Source organism: Ranitomeya imitator, chromosome 6, assembly GCF_032444005.1.
Source record: "Ranitomeya imitator isolate aRanImi1 chromosome 6, aRanImi1.pri, whole genome shotgun sequence".
In the NCBI taxonomy this organism is placed as follows: domain Eukaryota; kingdom Metazoa; phylum Chordata; class Amphibia; order Anura; family Dendrobatidae; genus Ranitomeya; species Ranitomeya imitator.
In genome coordinates, this window is record NC_091287.1 from 561,043,316 (window position 1) to 561,050,603 (window position 7,288).

Here is a 7,288-nt window from a genome sequence, read left to right on the forward strand (position 1 = left end):
GGTAAAAAGATATTATAAAATGAGACGATTAGGTATATACAGACGATTATAAATAAAAATGGATTAACAGAGGAAAAAAACACTTACAGTTCCTTATATCATTTCAGCTCATGGCAGACCATGTGGCTCAGGGGAGGGGCGATACATCAAGATGCATTACAGAGCGTCTCTCAGCTAGCTTCCTGGTCAAAGGCTAGTGAAAACTGAGCTCTCAGGGTCTTATACTCCTTGGACGTGACATCACGGAGTGTGCAGAGCTATGAAATTCACTCCTACTTTCTCAGAGTTATGGAACATTCATATCCCCCGTAGCTCCATGATGCAACCTCGTATAGCGATCACAGAACTACCATTCTTCCGAGCATAAGCTGGGTGTTAATTTGAGCCCAAACACAGCGTGGTTATGAGCCCCTGTTAAGTAGCAATCCGTTTTTCCATATTCACTAGGCGCTGTGCCTAGAAAACGCAATGCATGATGGCCCGACTGACGCCCATACCAAATATATAACTTCCATATCTCTGTCACTAATTGGGGTCAAGTGATGCCTTACTATTAAGGTGGTACATGTGCAGGAGAGCACATGGTTTTCAGACAAAGGATTTCTACACATTCCTGCATTTGAGAGGAAAGGGGGACAGAGTCCCACACTGGAGTTTCAAGGTACGGCTGTATTCAGGGGGGAGGGAATTGCCTGAAGGCCAAGACAGAGATGGAAAGCTTTCTAGGCAGAGCGTCTGGAACCATGGCACTTTCTGAAAAAATCCCTCAGACCATGGTATTTTTACATTATTGTGACTCATGTTATGTCCGATGGGACCAGGGGTGAACCTGTTAGCCATAATTCCAAAAGGTGAATCATGGAGAGGGCAGCATTTTGTATCACCAGAAGATCACCATCCCCACACTAAGGCATGGAGGGGCCAGCAGTGTGCATCACCAGAAGATCACCATCCCGACAGTGAGGCATGGTGGGGACAGCATTGTGCATCACCAGGAGATCACTATCCCCACAGTAAGAGGCAGAGAGGGGGCAACATTGTGTATCACCAGAAGATCACCATCCCCACAGGGAGGCATGGTGGGGACAGCATTGTGCATCACCAGATCATCAACCCCACAGTGAAGCATGGTTGGAACAGCATTGTGTATCCCCAGGAGATCACCATCCCCACAGTGAGGCATGGAGGGGGCAGCAGTGTGTATCACCAGAAGATCACCATCCCTACAGTGAGGCATGATGGGGCAGCATTGTGCATCACCAGAAGATCACCATCCCCACAGTGTAACATGGTGGTGGCAGCATTGTCTGCGCGGGATCTTTAACAGCATCTGGAACTGGGGTTTTGGTTGAGGTAGAGGGAATAATAAGAATAAGAAATATCTGACAATTTTGCAAGAAAACCTTCCGGCCTCTACTATGAAAATGAACATGAAGGGGAGTTTCACTGTTCAGTGACAATGACCCTAAGCAACGTTCTAATTAGCAACATAACGGCTTCACCAGGAGAAGATGGAAGCTCTGGAACGGCCGAGCTCAGACGTGAACCCAAGGGGCAATCTGTGGTGACCTGAAGAGGGTGCTGTACACAGGAGATGCCCCCACAATCTGATGGATGCGGAGCTGCTGCAAGGAGATGCCGGCCAAGATCGCCAATTCTAGATGTGCCGCACTGATAGACCCCGACCCAAAAACACTGAACGCTGCCAGAAACTCACAGGGGACTGCAGCAAAGTATTAGTGTACGGGTGTGCAGATTTATGCAAACATGTTATTTTTGTTATTTTTGCACTGAATTCACTGTTTCTCTCTGGATTTGTACTCATTATGGGTGACATTATGGTTGAGGGAAAAGTTCTGAAATGTTTCTTCTTGGTATAATTTTTTATACGGATTTTATCAGAGGTTTGTAGACTTTTAATTTTAAAATTCACAATGTGGGAGTATAGAAAGTTGTCAGTTGTCAGGGTAGGATTCCATTTAGTTATATAGGGGAAGGACAGAATAAAGGGATCTCTGTAACATTATCTGCAGATTATAACATTATGTGCGGGGGAGGGGGATATCGGCGCTCGGATCTGTGAGGTCCCTGCAGTCGCCGTCCTCTATTCACCAAATTATGTGGCTCCGAGCTGTCAGCACCTACAGCTCCCGAGTAAGAGTAGTGTTGAGCATTCCGATACTGCAAATATCGGGTATCGGCCGATAGTCGCTGTATCGGAATTCCGATACTGAGTTCCGATATTTTTGCGATATCGGATACCGGAATTAGAAGTTCCCATAGTGCAATGATGCACTATAATGGAGTGTGGGCGGTGCATGGGCAGAGACTGCGTGTGTGTGTATGGGCGGGGTCTGTGCGTGACCGTGGGGGGTCTGTGCGTGCCTGCCGGGGGTCTGTACGGGCTGCCGGGGCTCTGTGCGTGCCTGCCGGGGCTCTTTGCGTGCCTGCCGGGGCTCTGTGCGTGCCTGCCGGGGGTCTGTACGGGCCTGCCGGGGCTCTGTGCGGCCTGCCAGGGCCCTGTGCGGGCTGCCAGGGCTCTGTGCGGGCCTTCCGGGGCTCTGTACGGGCTGCCGGGGCTCTGTGCGTGCCTGCCGGGGCTCTGTGCGTGCCTGCCAGGGCTCTGTGCGGGCTGCCAGGGCTCTGTGCGGGCCTTCCGGGGCTCTGTGCGGGCTGCCGGGGCTCTGTGCGGGCTGCCGGGGCTCTGTGTGGGCTGCTGGGGCTCTGTGCGGGCTGCTGGGGCTCTGTGCGGGCCTGCCGGGGCTCTGTGTGGGCTGCTGGGGCTCTGTGCGGGCTGCAGGGGTTCTGTGCGTTTGTGCAGACATCGTCCGATGGGACTACAAGTAACATCGGACGATGCCTGCAACAGTGACGGTGATTGACACATTAGCCAATGATGGGACAGTAGTAGTCCCATCATCCGGCTAATGTGTTGAATGTAAAACAAACAAAAAAAAATACTACATACATACTACATACATACTACATACATACATACTACATAGACATACTGCATACATATTACAACAATACATTCATACATTACATAGAATACATACATATAGACATACAGTACATATAACATAGAGTACATACTCACCATCACTTATCATTTTGTTCCCCGAAGCCAGTGTCATCTGTAAAAAAGGTTAAAATAACAAACAACCAATATACTCCCTGTCCCCAAAAATCCACGATTGTCCCACAACGATCTCCCGTGGAGAAGGGCAGCATCCGCTGATGTGACCGTTCTCCAGGGGCTCCAGGAACACAATGACGGGAGGAAGGTATCCTTCCGAACTGTATTCCTCAGCCGCTGTAAAAAAATAGTCCCTAGTCTCACTTTTGGCATTGCTGTGTGGGAAATTTTCCCACACAGCAATTGCCATAAAGTGAGACTTTGTCCTAAGGTAACCTCTCAGTGATGCACTGCAGGAGCCATTGTCTCCTGTCAGTATGTCACTGAGGGTCTTATAGAGCAGTAACATCACCCGATGTCACTGTTCTATAGGGGAGATCATCGTGGGACACTCGTTATTAATTGGACTACGGCGGACAGATAGTATACGGTTTATTATTTTACATTTTTTGCAGGCGCTGAAGTATGGTAAGTATGGTTAAATGAAGAATATTAAAATACTTTTTTCCTAATGTGTGTGTATTTTATTAACCCTTTATTACTATTGGATTAATAATGGATAGGCGTCTTATTGACGCCTCTCTGTTATTAACCCGGCTTAATGTCACCTTACAATAGCAAGGTGACATTAACCCCTTATTACCCCATATCCCACCGCTACACGGGAGTGGGAAGAGAGGGGCTAAGTTCCGGAATTGGCGCATTTTACAGATGCGCCATTTCTGGGGCGGCTGCGGACTGGTATATGTAGGTGGGGGGGGGGGCAATATCCATGGCCCCTCTCTAGGCTATGAATATCAGCGTAGCCTTTCTGGCTATAAAATATAGGGGGACCCCACGTCATTTTTTTTGGGGGGGGTCCCCCTATTTTAATAGCCAGTAAAGGCTACGCAGACAGCTGCGGGCTGATAATCATAGCTGGCTACGCTGTTTTTTTCCGTTTTGTTTTTTTTACAACGCTCATTAAGCAATCTTTCACACTTGCGTCGGTACGGGGCCGTCGCTATGCGTCGGGCTGACATACCGACGCACATTGTGAAATTTGTGCACGACGTGGGCAGCGGATGCAGTTTCTTAACGCATCCGCTGCCCATTCTGAAGTCCGGGGAGGAGGGGGCGGAGTTTCGCCGGCGCATGCACGGTAGAAAATGGCAGACGCAACAGACAAAAAAGTTCACTTGAACGTTTTTTCGTACCGAAGGTCCACCAAAACACGACGGATCCGTTGCACGACGGACGTGATGTGTGGCCATCCATCGCAATCCATCGTTAATACAAGTCTATGGGCAAAAAACGCATCCTGCGAGCACATTTGCAGGATCCATTTTTTTCAGCCGGATTCGTTTTTTTCCGCCGGATCCATTTTTTTCCACTGATCCGTTTTTTTTCCGCAGAATCTGTTTTTTTCCACCGGATCCGTTTTTTCCGCAGGATCCGTTTTTTTTCCGCCGGATCCGTTTTTTCCGCCAGATCTGTTTTTTCCACTGGATCCGTTTTTTTCCCGTCGGATCCGTTTTTTCCGCCGAATCAGTTTTTTCCACTGGATCGATTTTTTTCCGCAGGATCCGTTTCTTTCCGCCGGATCCGTGTCTTTCCACCGGATCCGTTTTTTTCTGCTGGATCCGTTTTTTTCCAACTGGTTCATATTTTTCCGCAGGATCCGATTTTTCCCGCCGGATCCGTTTTTTTTTCAAAACTCACCGGATTGTGCTTGACAGCAAAAACCTGATGTGTGAAAGCAGCCAGATATATGGATAGATACATCTATGTATCTATAGATGTATCTATAAAAATATCTATAGATATATCCATAGATATATAATAAAAAGGCCGATGTTTCTGATGCTACTTTCACACTTATGTTTTTAGCAATCCATCGTTTTAAGAAAAAAACGGATCCTGCAAATTTGCTCGGATGGCCACAGGTCGCGTCCGTCGTGCAACGGATCCGTCGTGTTTTGGCGGACCGTCGGCACGAAAAAACCTTCAAGTGAGCGTTTTTTTGTCCGCAACGTCCGCCAATTTTTACCGCGCTTGAGCCGCCAAAACCCCGCCCCCTCCTCCCCGGACTTCAGAATGGGCAGCGGATGCGTTGAAAAACTGCATCCGCTGCCCACGTCGTGCACAAATTTCACAATGTGCGTCGGTACGTTGGCCGACGCATAACGAAAGAACCGTACCGACGCAAGTGTGAAAGATTCCCTAACCCCTTTCTGACATCTGACGTACTATCCCGTCGAGGTGGGGTTGGCCCGTATGACCACCGACGGGATAGCATACCTCCCAACAGTCCTGGGTCCAGCGGGAATGTCCTGATTTTGACAGTCAGCCCCGCGTTCCCGGGCGGGACATTAGTTGTCCCGCACTGGTTGGGAGGTGTGTAATATCACCCGGTCCGCTCCCTGAGTCCCTGCACCCGCAGAGCAGCACACCACATATTGGCTGCTCTGTCCGCACAGGACCTGTGATGAAGTCTCACGATGGGAGGACCTCCGTGTACAGGACTCTGCTGGTTGTCATGGCGCCGGACGAGGGTAAGGGTATGTGTGAGGTCAGGAGGTGTTTACAGTGTGGATGTAGCAGAGCCGTGTGTGTACGAGGTGTACGGAGCTTAGCCATGTGTGTACGAGGTGTATGGATCGGAGCAGCGTGTGAAAGGTGTATGGAGCGGAGTTGTGTGTGTAAGAGGTGGACGGAGCCGTGTGTACGAGGTGTGTGGAGCGAAGCAGCGTGTGTACGAGGTGTACGGAGCGGAGCAGCTTGTGTAAGACGTGTACGGAGCGGAGCCATGTGTGTACGAGGTGTATGGAGCAGTGTTGTGTGTGTAAGGCTGCCATCACACTAGCAGTATTTAGTCAGTATTTTACATCAGTATTTGTAGCCAAAACCAGGAGTGGGTGATAAATGCAGGAGTGGTGCATATGTTTCTATTACTTTTCCTCTAATTGTTCCACTCCTGGTTTTGCTGTACAAATACTGATGTAAAATACTGACCAAATACTGATAGTGTGACGGCAGCCTAAGACGTGTACGGAGCGGACCCATGTGTGTACGAGGTGTATGGAGCGGAGCCACGTGTGTACGAGGTATATGGAGCAGAGCCGCATGTGCAAGGTGTATGGAGCGCAGTCGTGTGTGTACTAAGTGTATGGAGCGGAGCCATGTGTGTACGAGGTGTACGGAGTGGAGCCATGTGTGTACGAGGTGTATGGAGCGGAGCCGCATGTGCAAGGTGTATGGAGCACAGTTGTGTGTACGAGGTGTACGGAGTGGAGCCGTGTGTGTACGAGATGTATGGAGAGGAGCCGTATGTGTATGAGGTGTATGGAGCAGAGTCCTGTGTGTACCAGGTGTACGGAGCGGAGCGTGTGTGTACGAGATGTACGGAGCGGAGCCATGTGTGTACGAGGTGTACGGAGCGGAGCCGTGTGTGTATGAGGTGTATGGGGAGGAGCCGTGTGTGTATGAGGTGTATGGGGAGGAGCCGTGTGTGTATGAGGTGTATGGGGAGGAGCCGTGTGTGTATGAGGTGTATGGGGAGGAGCCGTGTGTGTATGAGGTGTATGGGGAGGAGCCGTGTGTGTATGAGGTGTATGGAGCGGAGCCGTGTGTGTACGAGGTGTATGGGGAGGAGCCGTATGTGTATGAGGTGTATGGGGAGGAGCCGTGTGTGTATGAGGTGTATGGGGAGGAGCCGTGTGTGTATGAGGTGTATGGGGAGGAGCCGTGTGTGTATGAGGTGTATGGGGAGGAGCCGTGTGTGTATGAGGTGTATGGAGCGGAGCCGTGTGTGTACGAGGTGTATGGGGAGGAGCCGTGTGTGTATGAGGTGTATGGGGAGGAGCCGTGTGTGTATGAGGTGTATGGGGAGGAGCCGTGTGTGTATGAGGTGTATGGGGAGGAGCCGTGTGTGTATGAGGTGTATGGGGAGGAGCCGTGTGTGTATGAGGTGTATGGGGAGGAGCCGTGTGTGTATGAGGTGTATGGGAAGGAGCCGTGTGTGTATGAGGTGTATGGGGAGGAGCCGTGTGTGTATGAGGTGTATGGGGAGGAGCCGTGTGTGTACGAGGTGTATGGGGAGGAGCCGTGTGTGTACGAGGTGTATGGGGAGGAGCCGTGTGTGTATGAGGTGTATGGGGAGGAGCCGTG